The following is a 15784-nucleotide window of genomic DNA, read 5'->3' on the forward strand; positions in this document are numbered from 1 at the left end:
TGTTGCCATTAAGAATATAGCCAGCAGCTACTTTCATTAAGAGAAGCCTGTGATCTCAGCTGCAGGAAGAACAATGGAAACATGCTGTTCTTCTCAGAAGGCCTCTGATATAAGCTTCTTCTGCTCTGCTTTTTCATCATAAGCTCTCTGCTCACCAGCCCTGCATGCCTCAAAGCGGCCAGGGAAGAGCAGGGTAAGTAAGACTGGAATCCTGGCTGCCTCTGCCCCTTGCCGAGGGCTGGGGCTGTGCTGGTGGTGTCTGCAGGCTGAGCTGCAGGATGACCAGGCTGCTGCTCTGCATTGCTGCTGCCATGGGCTGGCTCACAGCCTGCAGACTGCATTTCTTGGCATCTTTCCTAGGAAGGCACTCAGCCTGTACCTCATACCATATGCTACAAAGGTAGCTGGGACTGATGGGCAGCCCGAGTGTTTCATTTTTGGACACTGGGAGCTCAGCTATAACCAATCCCATACCCATAAATATGCCCTCAGAGAGCCAGGGCAGGGAGTCTGGTGGGCTCCATTCTGACTCTGGTAATTTCAGCAGAGTATAGATGCAACTTCGTACCAGAAGTCACTTCCATTAAGGAAAGAGCAACCATTTTGAATGAGAAGTTTTTCACAGTGTCCATGAAATTTTCTACAGAAAAAATTCTAAAAACAATGTTTAAGGAGGGGAAACAGTTGTTAATCCTACAACACTATGATAGAGGATAGGACACAGTCTCTCACAGCTTTAAGTACTTCAAGAGTATAAAGGATCTTCTATTTTACTGAGATCAGAAGAATAGAGCATTACTTTTATTCAAGATAACCTTTTAAATGAAAATTAACTCCCAAACTGACTGCCCTGGTTTATTTATTAAACCTTAAAAATGCATAGTTATTTTGTGCTTTCACTGCTAACAAGGTGGGTTTATTTGGCAAGGCTGTGACCTTCTGCTATTTTTTTGAGGTCTTCATTGACTGCTTGATGGACCTTTGAGTTGACACTATTTTACTTCAGGATATCAACTGCTAGAATGACATTGTCTTGTTGGCTTCATTTGATAAATTCTTGCAGGTAGGATTCAATTGAATGTGTATCAAGCAGTGTACAGTGACCTGATTATTTATCTTGTGAAATGGAGTCCCTGGACATAACTATCAAGCTGCCATTGACACTGGAATATGACCAACTCTGTATTAAACTGTCCAGCTGTGATGTGAAGAGTGTACCAATTATTTGCTTAAGAAGCATAACACAGAGTGCTGAGGATGTTTGACAGGCTTCAGAGCCTGTATAGCAATAACTACTGCCTCACTAGCTTTTTAAGGATGGCCCAATATCAAAATATCACAACACTGCTCTAGAAGGTCATGATTATATCATATTTAATACAAATTCATGGAACATGCCCACAATTGTTGGGTTTTAATTTTTAATGATTTTATCAGCTATTCATCCAGTGTAGCAGGGTTAACTAATGAAATTTCTAGATCTTGCCCAGCATTCGTAAGGCTTCTTTAACACAGTCATGGTACCACTGCAACTTGAAGGGATCTGCTATTGGTGCAGCATGTTGCAGTTTGATCTGTCAGGCAGCTAAACACCACCCAGCTGCTTTGTCACCCTCCTCCAGTGAGATCTGGAGAGACCTGGAAAAAGGGTACAACTCATGGGCTGAGATAATGACAGTTTAATAGGATAGAAAGGCAGGGGAAAAATAGTAATAATGATAAAGGGATATACCAAACAAGCTCTGCACAATGCAATTGCTCACCACTCACTGACCAGTGCCCACCCAGGCCCCTAGCAGGTGCCCGCAGCCAACTTCCTCCTGGTTCCTATGATGCCTATGATATGGTATATCTCTTGGGTTCATTTGGGTCAGCTGTCGTGTCTGTGTCCCCTCCAGCTCCAGGCACCTGCACCCTCCTCACTGGCAGGTGAGAAGTCACTGACTTGGTGTAGACACTGGTCATTAACAACTAAAACATCAGTGTCATATCAATATTATTGTCATCCTAAATCTGAAACACAGCAAAATACCAGCTAAGAGACCTTTTAGCCATTAATTAATTAACACAGCACAATACCAGCTAAGAGACCTTTCAGTCATTTAGCCAGTGAGACTGGTGCAAAAAATATGCTATTACTGGAGACTTGACATGACCTCCCAGAGCTGAATCCCTGTCATATTTAGCAGATTGGTTTGGAGAAGACCAGCTGTAGAGGAGGATGGTGACCAGCTACATCACTGTAGTAGCTCCACTTAAGAGTTAACTGTTGACCTGACCCTCTTTGCATCCTGCATATTTACAACAATTAGATAAAACAATAATTGCAATCTATTTTTATAAGTACAGCTTGTGCACAAGTTTTTGACTAATTTTAACTGCATGGAGAGTTGAGAGAGTCTGTAGTTTTAAGATTATTCAGGTCAAAGAACAGATGTTAAATTTCTTTAAATAACCAGTTTAATTTTAGCCCAAATTAACAGATTTGTTTATTAATGCTCAGAACACTCAACCTGTTTTTAAAGGATGGGAATCGTAAGATTGGAGAGGTGTGCTCGTTTTTTGTCCATAACAAAAATGTTAAATCTATGCTCTAGAAGCAAGAGAGAAGTGTCCCTGAACCCTAAATAGGGTTGTGACCAAGGCTGAGGACCTGTTAACTTTGTGAGCAGTTGAGGCAAGTGAGCCTTTTTCAAGGAGACATTTTACAAAGGATTTGCTGTGAATTGGGCTCAATGCAGGGAGTCCCTGCAGTTGTGCATTGTCTCTTCTCCATCCTCCTTCCTCTGACAGGCAGCCCAAGAGCAGGGGGGCTGCACATCCCTCCAGTGCCACACTTCATCCCTGTGGTACCTCCACAGATTGTTTTCTGCTTATCCCTTAAGTACTCTGGGCATCATAAACTGGTGTGTGACCCCAGGCTATGAAACCACACTTCATTTTAGACACAAGAATCAGCTTTGAGAGGCCCCTTATGTTTGGAGAAAATCTAAGCATCAAAAAGTGCTTATCAAAGTCTGTGATTCCTGGTATTCATGGGAATTAATTGGCTGTGTGAAATTTGAGAATTATGCAGGTTCACTGCTAGAAGTAAGTCACAATTAGCACCAAGTGCTTTTACCACTAAAAAAAGCCCCATGGATTAGGCCTTTCAGAAGAAAGAAAACCTGCTTCTGAAGTTTTTGCTGCAGTTGGATACTCAGTCATAGAATAGTCTCCATACTGCCAGTACATTTACAATGTAAACGCTTTCTTTTCAAGGTCAGGGTTTTAAAGCACTAGACTGCTATTGAAACTGCAGGGGCAGAGCCTGAACAATTCTACTGGTTTTCTAAAAATAAGGAGCTTTATAGCTAAACTGCAGGATGTATTTTAAAAGAGTCTCAACATTTTTCTTTTTACTGCTACTTGTATCCCATCTCTACCAATTTTTACTGCTTTACACAAAGGCACATTTATCGCAAGGCATGGCATAAAATCAACACTCTTCCATTCTAGCAGTTAAGCCCCATCTTATAATGTTTGTGATGTGCCACAATATTCAAATGTATTAAAACAAAACCTGACCCACCAGAGAGACTATGGATTTATAAATAAAATTACAGAAAGGGAGAATGCCTACTTTGCTAGTTCAGACTTCTTAGCTGCAACTCCTCTTTTGAATTTTGCATTAAAAATGTCATATTTTCATTTAAAACCTACACCCCTCAAATACCTCATGAAATACTGCAAGACAGTGTGAATGAGGCAATCAGTTCTTTCATTATAAATGCTTAATTCTAATCAATTCAGGGCTTAGAATTCCCAAAACTTTGGAGCTCTCTTGTTTAGCTTTTGCAGTGCTTGAAAATATTTCTTGAACAAAGGATAAAATGCTTTTTCTTGTTATTGGAAAAGATTTGCTGCTAAAATACCTTGGACTAATCCCCTTAAAATACTGAGGACTAATTTTTGGTCAGTTTGCAGCTAGGTGTGCTGACAGAAAAGCAGTGAGGTCTTGGCACCCATATAAGGTTACAAAAAGATTGCCCAGGGTTGTAAGTAAAAGATCACATACCTGCTCATATCCATACTTTCCTGTAGGCTGTGGCAAATGGTCATGTGCTTTCAAGTGTGGAGGACAGCTCAGGGTGCACTTGGCTGTCCTTGCTTCAGATTTCAGGGTGAGATAATGTGCCTGCAGCCCAGCTGATTTCCCTGGCCCAGCTGCTAAGCACTGTCCCAGTGTAAAGGCCAGCTAGTGAATTTAAGTGCCACCAGTCTTTCTTTCCTGGTTGTCACTGGACCAGGAAAAGCAGATCATGGTGAAAACCCACCCACATGCATAACAAAGACTCATTTCTCATTTTCTTTTGCAAGAGTTTCTCTTTGGCTTTTAGTACTACATTTAAAGGTGAAATACCCAACCTGTCTTTTATAGACATCTGAAGATCTTGTTCTTCAATTCCAAAAAATGTGGTAAAAGGATAGGTTTTACACACCAGCTCTTTTTTTTTTCTTTATTCTTGTCATTTAATAAAAAAATAGAGATACATATGGAGATATTGTACAAAAGTTTTTTGAAGTAAGACAAGGTGTAGCAATTGAATTGTCTCAGTCCAAGTATGTATTAGCTGGATTTGGGTACTGGAGTGCAAAACTTCATTTTCATTTTCTAAACATTTTCAGTTGCATATGTATCTTTCTTAGTTGCTTCTGTTAAAATATACAAAAAATATAATGGGAAAACTTTATCAATTCTTTTAAAAAATAGCAGAATTGTAGTTGACAAAACTGGTACAACAATTAAGACAAGACTCAACTAGGAAATATTTTCATTCTTTAGCATATAGAAACTTACATATGGTTTGCTATCACTGCTGCCCAGTGCCACAGCCAACATCTCAGTCTGTGCAAGGAAACAGGAGGACAGTCAGTGGGTGGGCTTGAAGCGGGAAACAGAAGGAGGGAGAGGGAGTGAGTGGGGGAGAGACTGTGTGCATATGTCCCGAGGAGCTGGGTAGTTAGAGCATCCGTTAGGGAGATGGAGAACCAAGATTCATACTCTTCTCTATGTTCCACAGAATGTGCCTAAATTCAGCTCTACCAGATCCCCCATGGGCAAGTTATTTGATTGTTCTATATTTTCCCAATGTGGCTTCTTAGAGATATTTTATTATGAATAAATAAAAGATATCCCTTGGAGCAGAAGTATTCTGTTTATGTTAATTAATAGTATGCTGTATATTCTGCCTCTCTTCGTTCCTGTGCTAACTACATCAAGTGAAAATTTCATCCTAAACTGATCCAGGGGATGGAAGATGTTGATTGAAGTTTGGGCTGTGTGCAGGAGCAGAGCATGGTTGGAGGATGTGCCTCACTCCTTGGGATCCTACTGGAGGAGCACTCCTGATCTGAGCCAAGTGCCCAAATCCAGGCGCCTCAGCCTCTGTATCTCCCAGCGCTGCTCTTCTCCTCTGAACTGCAATTGTATGTGGCAAAGCTGCTCTCCCTTCTCCCACAAGTGCTTTCTGCTCATACAGGTTCCTAAATCAGGAAAGGAGATGGTATTAGATGGCAATCATCTATGAGCAAGATATTTCAGTAAGTTACTTTGAGGATTTATTCATAGCATTTACTGAAATCAGGGGGAAATGCTCATCTAGAGTCTGCTGCAAGTCAGTCCTTAGGATTTTCAATGGGAAAGGAATGTCTGGGCATCATCTGTGTTATAAAATTTTATTTTTGATACCTCCATAGATTTTATGGTTTTGCAAAAACATGTTGCAAACATTGAATTTATTGCTTATAGTTCATCCAGGAAATGTGTCATAGTACAAGATGGACTGAACATAAAAGATGGTTAACAAGTATACAGAAATGGTCTGTAAAACTGTTTAATAGATCAATAAATAATTCTAGTGATAGCATATTGAATTTCAATAGTCAGTGAAAACCCACAGTTTCAAAATGCTGAATTTTGCTTTTCTAATGACTAAGTCTGTGTCACTTTACCATAAATACTCAACATTAGCAATTATCATCAAGGCCCTATTTAACAAGTTTCTAATTTTAAGAAATGTGATTTACTGCAGTGAATTGTTGATATGATACCTATTCTTTATTCCTTGATGAGTTTAACCCGTAAGTTGATTATATAAGTAAAAATGTCTACAGGGACTTTTTTCAGTAAGTCTAAGGAAGAGGATGGGGGAGTAAACCAGTGTTTTTTATACTCTGGGGATACAGAACTGTAGGTTCCCAAATGTTTGAGTTAACTGACATCCAGAAAGCTGGCAACATCCAGTCTTTAGGGAAAAGCTCAGCTCTCCTAACTTGCTTGGGTAAAAGGATTTGTTCTAGGACCTTTGCTGTGGTTATTCAGGGTTTACATGGGGACACCTTCAATACTGCAATGGTGAAAGTTGTAGCCACCCTTGGCCACCCTTGCCACACTCCCATCTCAGAGATCTGAGACACCAGATGATGAATGGGAGGAGTCAGACACTGAAGATATATTCTCAAAGGGACAGAAGACTTCCATACCTGACTGGAAATCACAGGCAGCTTTCCAGGAAACAGAGTCCAAAAAAGTAAAGCATTTCAAAGCACCCATTTTAGAAGAAGTTAATTGAAAATATTAAAACCAGATCACTGCAAATCAATTTATATAACAAAAATACTGAATAAAATATGTAAAAAGCAACATAATTTAATAAATGTAATAGAAAGAAGCCTAACACCAAAATTCCTTGTAAAGAACATAAAATCCAGTAATAGTTAGCTAGTCAATCTGGCCTAAATCTTGTCCAAGACTGTTAAGATATGAGGAAATGAGGGCCTCTTTTCCCTGAAGGTGAGGATCTTCAACTGTAGAGGACTGCTGCTGTAAAGCATGTAGATCATTATCTAGTCATTAGCACTTTATTATACAAACATTAATACAGGCTGCATTGTTACAAATAAGGCAAATGTATGTATTTCCAGGCAGACTAGATCTATGTGCCTTGATGTCTATTCTGGGATTAGGTAAACCAGCCTGATTTCAAACTGTGGTCAGCACTATCTGCACTATTCCTTTTTTTCACCTTAATTTTTTTTTTTTTTTTTTTTTTTTTTTTTTTTTTTTGTCAGCTCTTCTGACCTAACTTTGGCAAATCGGCTTACTTTTTAAAACACTCTATAAGAAAGTCTTATAAAATGTGCAAGCATCTATTAGCATTGCTACATCTCCTCAGGCATACTCTTTCTGCCTAATTCCTTATGCTAGAATCAACCTCTTTTTTTTTTTTAAGCTGATATTTGTATTTCACCCAGTCTAATAGAGTTTTGGTTTCCCAGGTGCAGCTGCATGGAGCAGTAACCAACCAGGATATATGAAGTAGACAGGCATAATTTAAGGCTCTGGCCAATGAAAAATTGAGAGAGAAGCTAAGCAAAAGCAGAAAAAGCACTGTTATCCTCTGGGGTAGTCAGAATTAGCTATTAGACCAGGCACCAGACAGGTGCCTGCAGGGACTGCACCTATCAGATATGTTCATTTTAGGTGTGAAATATATCCTGACAGTACCAAGAAGCTTAGAGAGCTCTGGGTGGTACCTAAACAGGCACCAGATTCAGCTTCTGTTAGAAGGGGAGTGTTCACTGTGAGCTGAATGGATTTCCCACTGTGGGAAAATATTTCTAGGTACAGTCTTTAGTGAAAAAAAAAAAAATCTATCTTGTTAATTTGATCCCAATGCTCAGCAAATCTTCTCTGTTCCACTAGTCTATTCTTAGGTTGGAAATTAAGGGGTACAATTATAGCCACCCAAAACCAGATATGTCATGCTTTCTTGTCTTCAATCCACTCAATAGCTTCCACAGGTAACCAGGCTGACACATGGCTTAAAACTTACATTCTTCTATTAGGATTAATTGTCCAATGACAACCTTTTAGAGCTTCCTTTTCTTTCACAAAGAATGAATTGATTTGCCATGCCATTTCTCTTCATATCATGCTGTGTTTTTCCTCACTTCTGCATAACATTTTCTTCTCTGGATAAATAACATACACTAAGTCTCTATGGTCTGTGGAATTTGAGCATTTTTCTAGGTTGATCTGTTTATTCTCACTCTGGTTCATCCCTTTCCCCACCACCCTTCCCAACCCTCCAGACCTTCTTGAGTTTTACAATAACACTTTAATGGTTGTGTGACCTACTCAGCATGAACATTGTGGAATGTGTATGGAAGCTGTATTTCACTACCTATATTTTAATCCAAATGGAGTCATTTAATACATATATCAGGTTCAACTTCTAGATACATAAAGTATTTTGATGTTGTCAATGAGTTACTAAAATCACTTCAATCCATAGGGAATTAATTATGTGTGTGAAAAGTAGAAAATTCTGGAGGAACCATTTGTTGAGAAAAAATATACCAGCCCAGTGGCTATTGCAACAGCTTTTTCATTATGACAGCAATAAATTTTCTGCCTGCATGAGATATGCTGATAAGGCATAAAGTTTAGTAACTTATACTGCTAAAAGTTGCATGATCACCTGTAATCTCATTGCTTCCAGTAAGTGTACTAAATACCAACTACTTCTGGATAAAAGGTCTATGTGGAAAATTATGTTGTTATTTTTGTTTGCCTTGCACATTATTTAAACAAGAGTTTTAACATTCATGGCAGCAATTCCTGTCTCTGAAAGCAGTATATGATTAGGTCTCTAACAATAATAAGAGAAAATATAATTTTTTTTTGTATTTTTAGATAAATATTTCCACATTATGAAGTATTAATGCCTAATTACATGTTTCAGCAAATAATCAAGTTTTGTTTCACAGTATATATATTTATACTACTTGATTTGTCTACTTAGTTCATCCTCATTTTGTGTAGATGTATGTATATATATCCTATGGTAGTCAGCACCAAGCAACTCAAATTGGCCTGAAAATATTACCTCATATCTATATTAAAATGATTTATTAAATGGAATCTGTAAAATAACCCCAAGTGGATTATTTATCACTGAAAAATATCATAGTTTCTTTATTTAGTTCATTTATATATCCTGAGCTGGAGCGTTAACTGAATCTAACTTTTCTTGCCTTCAGCAGAGCTGATCTAGCAGGGACAAATCACAAACCAAATATTTGGTCTTGATTCTAATTTTGATGTTAACTGAAACCATGAGCTGCTTTTTCCATTGTTCAGCTCCATGTTGAAGCTAGGGCAGACCTTTAGGAAAGTGGACATTTCACTGTAGAGTAGAGGTTTCAGCTCTACTCTGGGCCACTTTTAGAAACTTTAACAAAAGTCTACATAGTTTACTAATGTCACAATTCATCTAAATATACTTTATTACTGTAGATCTTAAAGAGGTCAAGGGATTCTGTTGTTGGTTTTGTTTTATTTTGTTTGGGAGTTTGTTTGTTTGGGGTTTTTTTACTTTGTTTTTTCCGGTAGGTGGTTCTGTTACTGAAAGATCTCAGATTTTTAGGGAATCTGGATTAGAAGATACTAATTCAGAACACACTGAACTTTTCTGCTCTACTCAAAAGTACCCATAGCTGTATAAAACCATGCCATGTTCTGCCACCCAACATCATACAGAAATTTCTGAACTTGTAGGGGAACATTATTGTGTTTGTGGCATGTTATTCTCACTTCTGACCCTGGAGAAGGCTTGGACTGACCCTGCTCTGTGCATTGTTTGCACTGGAATTCACTGACCTTGAATATTCACAGAAATACTTGTAGCCAGGAGTGATCCAAGCCTGGATATAAGCCCAGTCTGATCCCTCCAAGAGGGAAAGTTTTCCCCAGAGAACAAATCCTTCGTTTGGGATTGCCTTCTTCATGTTGCAGCCTGGGTGCTGACCCTTTGATGACCATCTATACAGGAGAACTCTGTATCCCAAAGGTCATCTTCACCCAAATCAAATCATCTCAGCTACACTTCCTGGCCTAGGTCCTATGCTAAAATATCCTCAGAAGCTCCTCTGCCTTTTCTCTGGTGCCCTTTCAGGCATCAGGCTTGTCAAGTGGAGTCTTGAGTTTGTCTTTGTGGGGAAGATTGATGCAGAGGAACACAAAGTCATGAACTGAGATTTGAGGGGTTTTGCCACCTGAGCTTCCTGTGCTCCCACTCTGCGAACCTGGATCTGGCAAATTACTCAAGGGGCAAATCCCAAAGGGAAGGCTGTGAATCTGTCACACTTGTCCAGTTTGATGTGAGACAAAAGCAGTTGCAGTGTTGCAGGCCCAGGCATTGCCAGATGCAGTGTGGATCTCAGTGAAGTTGGTTCCAATACCTGAATTCAACCTTCACTGCATCTGTGGTGGAGTTTCACTTCACCTGAGTGTGTGCTTTGTTTAAATCTTCTTTTGATCTTTTGTTTGCTTGTCTTCATATGAGTCTGTGAGGAGGCTTAGGTAAGGAAAGGAACAAGTGCCTGGTTTAATCCTGCATGCTGTTTGGATGTGTCTCTTGAAGTGACACTGCTCGTTCCCATAGGATTTCCCAGATAAGACAGAAGTACCCTGCTGTCAGTGGCATTAAAAAGCTGCACTGCTGCAGCAGGGGCTCTTGCCCTCCCTCACAGATGATTCAGACTGTGCAAAAGGCTCAATTCACCATTAAAGGGTTGCCAACTTTGCCTTCTTTTTTGTGTTCTTTTGGAGTTTATAAGGCATTGCTCACATACACAGACACTCTCTTCTGCCTTGGGAGTTTCAAACAACTGAAGTTCCATCAGTAGGTAAGTTTTAACTGCATCCCTTCTGCTCCACCAAAACTCTACTGCCCCACTTTGGCCAAGATGCTGGTTTTATTTGCTTTTAGGCACATTTGCACAGTTTGTTAATACACTATAAAAAGCCTAAATATCAAATTACACAATCTTCATATTTCACTTATGCACTCTTTAACTTCTTACAAACAAAATGCTCTGCATCTTACAGTCTAAACTACCTTTGTGTGTGGCCTCTGTATTTGCTGTTTATTTAAGAACAAGCTTGGGGAATATCAGACCATTTCCAATGCTGGTTTTGAAATATATTCTTGGTATAATTTTTGGATTATTCCTTTTTATCACATCTTAACTTTGAATATCAGAAATTCTTCCCCTCTGGATAAGGGTAGTTATTGCCAACCTAATTTCAAATGGACTTTAAAAATTCAATCTTTTTAGCTCTTTAGGTTTGATTGTGCTCATAGGATTATAACTTCTTAGTTTTAATGTCTATTTTTGAATGCTGATTTGGGGTCAATGGTTAGAAACTCTCAGTATCATTTTTCATTCTGAAATATCCTTTTGATTTACATGTCTGAAGTGACAAAACCTCTTATTGTTATCATTTTTGAAAAATTTCCAAGATACAGCCATATCTTTCACTGCTTGCTGCACAGAACTGGTTCTTGCCTTCGTGTACTGTAGAATTCATTATTGTAATGCCTTGTTTACTTACATTTCTTTCTGGTGATAATAAGCTTTTCAGCCTTCAACATTCAAGGCCTTTGTCCACAGAGGAAAAGAAAAATCAGGCAAAACATCAGGCTCCTTCATCAAGCTTTTCAAATCTCATTTCGAAAGTTTGCTGTTAACCATTTCAGCATCACAATAGAAGAACAAAAACCTTAACGATAAAAAATCCAGAATCAGAAATACCTCTGCAGGGAAATAGCTTTTGTTCCTAAAACTGTTTTGATGCAAAGCATATATTCCAGGATGCATATTCCCCTTTCAGAAGTAAGGGCTGCCTACCTTCACATGCCTTCTCCAGTGTATTGCTTTCAATAAAGTCAGAAAAGAATGTAGAAGCATCCTTCCTATTGTCATTCTGTTTATGGTAACAAAGCCAGCAAAGTTCCAGATATAACTACTGGTCTGTACTTCCCTAAATGCACAAGTTTTCGTGTTCCTTTAGGAATGGCAGCCAAGACTAATGTGTTTCAAGGAATTGTTGAATCATTTTCAGCCAATTGTATTTATTTTTAAACTCAAAATATTATTGAAAAAAAATTAATGACATTATAAATCAGTTTTTATTAAAAATAGTTTTACCACTTTTTAAAATAATAAGTGTTCATAAAATGGTTTTTTTTTCACCTGTAAACATATTTTGTGTAACTGTTAAAGAACAAAACTGGGCTTTCCTTACCATCAACAAACCTGTGAATCTGACAGTGCAGTAAACTTAATAAGCAGGCTTTTGTTTTCTGGTAGTTTTAAGAAGTTTTGTTTGATTGGTTGGTTAGTTGCTTGGTTTTCTTTAACTAACTTCACTGCTGCTGTAGTTCCACAGGCTTTTCTGTTTTACCTTTACCTGTTTTTTCCCTTCTTCATGATGTCTTTAAGTTTGTGGTGCCTTGCTGGTTTCATATTCTTGATGCTGGCTCAGAAGAATGTTTTAGAAACTTCTTTTTCATTTCAGTGAACACAAATAAGTCATTCCAAAGGAGCTTGCAAAGAGCAAACTTGACTTTCTCACGCTGGACTCCCATTCTCCAGAAAAGATCTGCTCATCAGTGGAACCTTGCTCATTCTGGGCATTGGACATGGTGGTGGCTCAATGGGAGGGAAGAAGAGAAGCGAGAGAAGGTTACACTGGACAAATTCAAGTTCAGACTGCTCAGTGCTTGTCTTGGCACCCAGAGCTCTTCAGGCCTGTCTCTGTCATCATCAGTGATTTGTTTGGCTGTTCCTTTTGTGAGTTCTTATGATTTTGTCAAGTATAAAGCAGCTGGTCTGAAATGTTCTGTGCTTCATTTCTGCTCCATGTGATACTTCTTGGAGATCTCGGGAATCAGTATTCAGATGGCTTTTCCAGAATTAGGACAGATTTCCAAGTTTTCCAGAGGTAAGACTCTCCTTCTAGAGTTGAAACACTACTTTTTAAGGAAGTCTCTAACATGCTCATAATTATTGCAGAATTTAAAATCTGACCAAGGGTGTTGGTGTGATGTTAATGACACTCCTTTTTTTCAAGTTCATGAAAATCCATGTGTTTTCTTCTTGCCCTGTTCTGGCACATCAGTTTTGTGACCAGTTGTCAGTATATTTCACCTGCACAGGTAAAGTTCCTGTCTACCAGTTAGACTGCCCTGTGCCTGAGCCATCCCCCAGCCTAACCAAAATATATTGGCTATGGGCTGCTCAGACTTCCCAGCAAGGCTGCAGCTCTCTTGAAAGCGTTTGCCAAGTGATAATTCTGGCACTGTCCATACCAGCAAGGGGCTGCTTCTCAAAGACTCTTTTCTACAGCAATTGTGCATCTTCCTGTAGATTAATGAGGACTGTCAACTCTGAATCTCTTGAATTTATGGTTAGTGTGGGGTTGTTTACCTGCTGCTTCAGCTCTGGCTAGACACTTTTAAAATTCCCAAGCTCTTCATATTAATACCTCCCCTTCCCCACAGTCCATCTGGAAACATGTCACTGGCCCCATAAACATAGTGGGAGAGTATTTTTCCTTTTTCCATTACTTACGTAGTATACAGTGATGGGTAAACACCATTGGTTGAATTTCAACCTTATAAAAGAAGAAGCATATTTAAATATGGAATTGGAGAATTTAATAAATTGCACACATCTGAAAATAGGACATGTTTCTATTTTACTGTAAAAATAATCAAACCTTTGCAAGTTAAGGTAAGAATTTGTGAAAACAAACTGTGTTTTATAAGCATTTTATCAATGAATAATAAACTCTTTTATTTCAGGAGTCTTGAAATAATATAAATAGTTAAATCTTTTTGGAAATGAATTCTTTAATGAGTGCATCCTGCAAGCACATCCATCTGTAAAGCTGAACTTTAGCATTCAGGTAATAACTGTGCAGTCAGTTTGGAATTTATCTTATGGTCAGTACCATGGCAGTAAAATAATTAAGAAATATTAAGTGTCTTAAGATCCTCCATTTGAAATACTATATTAGAAACAGTTTTCCTAAATTAGTTTTCTTTTCAGTGTTGGCAGATAAGGTTCTTTCCCTTTAAGGCTCCTGGAGCTTTGCGAAGTCCCTAAATTCTGTGCATTCCTGTGGGTTTTGAATTGCATTTAATGGGTGAACATATGAATACGTAAAAATGCTTTACCTCCTGCCATAAATTATTCATACCAATAGGCCACTCCTGCGGCTTCTGCAGAGCCTGTGGAAGTTGGACACATGGACAGACGGATATTTCTAAGAGCTTTAGCATTAATCATGTTGGAGAGGTGTTAAGACAGCCAGCAATTCCCTAAAGATGGAGTGTATATGCTTTCTTCTTGGAGCATGTGCTCATAAGAAACTGTTGACTTATTCCCCGAGTAGAATGCATTAAAAGAAATTCCTTCTGTGTACATTAAGTAAAACACTTCAGCCTTCATTAGCAGGTCTAAAAGATAGCAAGAGCATTAAAGATAATACAAATGAGTTAGATATGATCCTGAGCCTGCAACAAGCAGCTTTCAGAAGGCATTAAAGCAGGATGCAGACTGCAGCCTGAAAACACCAAATTTGTCTGACAAAGAGAAAGGGGAGAGGGTAAATGAAAATGTGAAGCAAAGGCAGGAAAGTTCATTGGTGGGAGGATACTGCATCCCCATAGTCCAGAGCAGCTTAAGCAGGCTGGCTGGGACAGTATCCTGGAAAATGCAAGAAGAGATCTACATGTACAGCTGGTAGTTTTCTGGTTATATATGAAAGCCCTGACTATAGGGGGTTTTTCTCCCATTCAATTTTGTGATGTCAGCAGATCCCCATTTAACAGACAGCAACCCTCTATGGATGGGACTTGTACACATACACAAGTGCTTTGCTGAATTAGGGCCTATGGCACTGATGATATCAGTGTGTGAAACCAGAGACTAGGGGTGTAATTGAGTCATGAACCAAAACCCAGAAGTCTGGTATTAAAAACTGCAAAATTAGTCAACATTTTGTCTTGGCACCCTCAAGCAGTGGAAGGCAGATACATGAGATTTAAAGCAAGGACTCTAAAGAGGTTTTTAATTGCTTTTTTTTTTTTTTTTTTTTTTTTAACTTTTATATTTTATATCCTTTATTCTTTTCTACTCATGTTTTTAAACTAATGACAATATTATTTAAAATATTTTCTCTTACACCAGAAGACATGAAACGCTATGACATAAAACCAAAATAATTATTTTTCCCATTAGGAAATACTTCTTGATGAAAAAAACACCATATGTTAAAAGAAAAAAGATAGAGTTCTTCAAATCTTCAGTCAGAATCAGAGGAAAAAGCCTCAGAAGTGAATATCCATTGCACAGACAGATCAAGTTAAAGTATAACTCATTGTACTTGTGCAGAATTTAAGGATTACTATAGGATCCTGGATGTTTCCTCTTCTTAGTTTCATGATTGTTCATTTTAAAATAAAACAGATTATAATTGATTGGATTTCTTTACATTTATGTAATTAATATATCCTCATTAGAAATCACTTAGCTCTCATAATTCCCGTTGGTGCCATGGCTGATAAACTAAATGCCAATCAGTGTAATAAAAACAGTGAAATATAATTTCTTGTTGTTCCAAGTGATGATCAACTAATCAGCAGTAAATTTAATCAGAACACATTAACATCAATCAGTCATATTAGTGCTTGCAAACTGTTATAACCAGCTATGTCTGACAAGTTATGGAAGTTTTTCTATGAACAATTGTAGGCCACATGCACATTTAAGCATATGGGTTTTCATATATATGTTTATATATATATATATTAAATGTGCAAGCAGTTGAAACATATAAGAATATAAAACTTCCATGAATTAAGTACTTGGCCCTGTAGTAAATGCC

General features: G+C 38.2%; 1 long non-coding RNA gene across 2 annotated transcripts in view; it reads left to right on the forward strand.

Moving 5' to 3' along the window:
• Window positions 1-15784, forward strand: part of LOC146767545 (uncharacterized) — an 82786-nt gene that overhangs the window by 12174 nt on the left and 54828 nt on the right. For both annotated transcript variants that reach the window (XR_014955072.1, XR_014955073.1), the window contains exon 2: window positions 1-15784. This exon is cut by the window's right edge and continues 42199 nt beyond it. This is a non-coding gene — a long non-coding RNA (uncharacterized LOC146767545).

The sequence above is a fragment of the Lonchura striata genome, chromosome 4, assembly GCF_050655825.1.
Source record: "Lonchura striata isolate lonStrDom1 chromosome 4, ASM5065582v1, whole genome shotgun sequence".
In the NCBI taxonomy this organism is placed as follows: domain Eukaryota; kingdom Metazoa; phylum Chordata; class Aves; order Passeriformes; family Estrildidae; genus Lonchura; species Lonchura striata.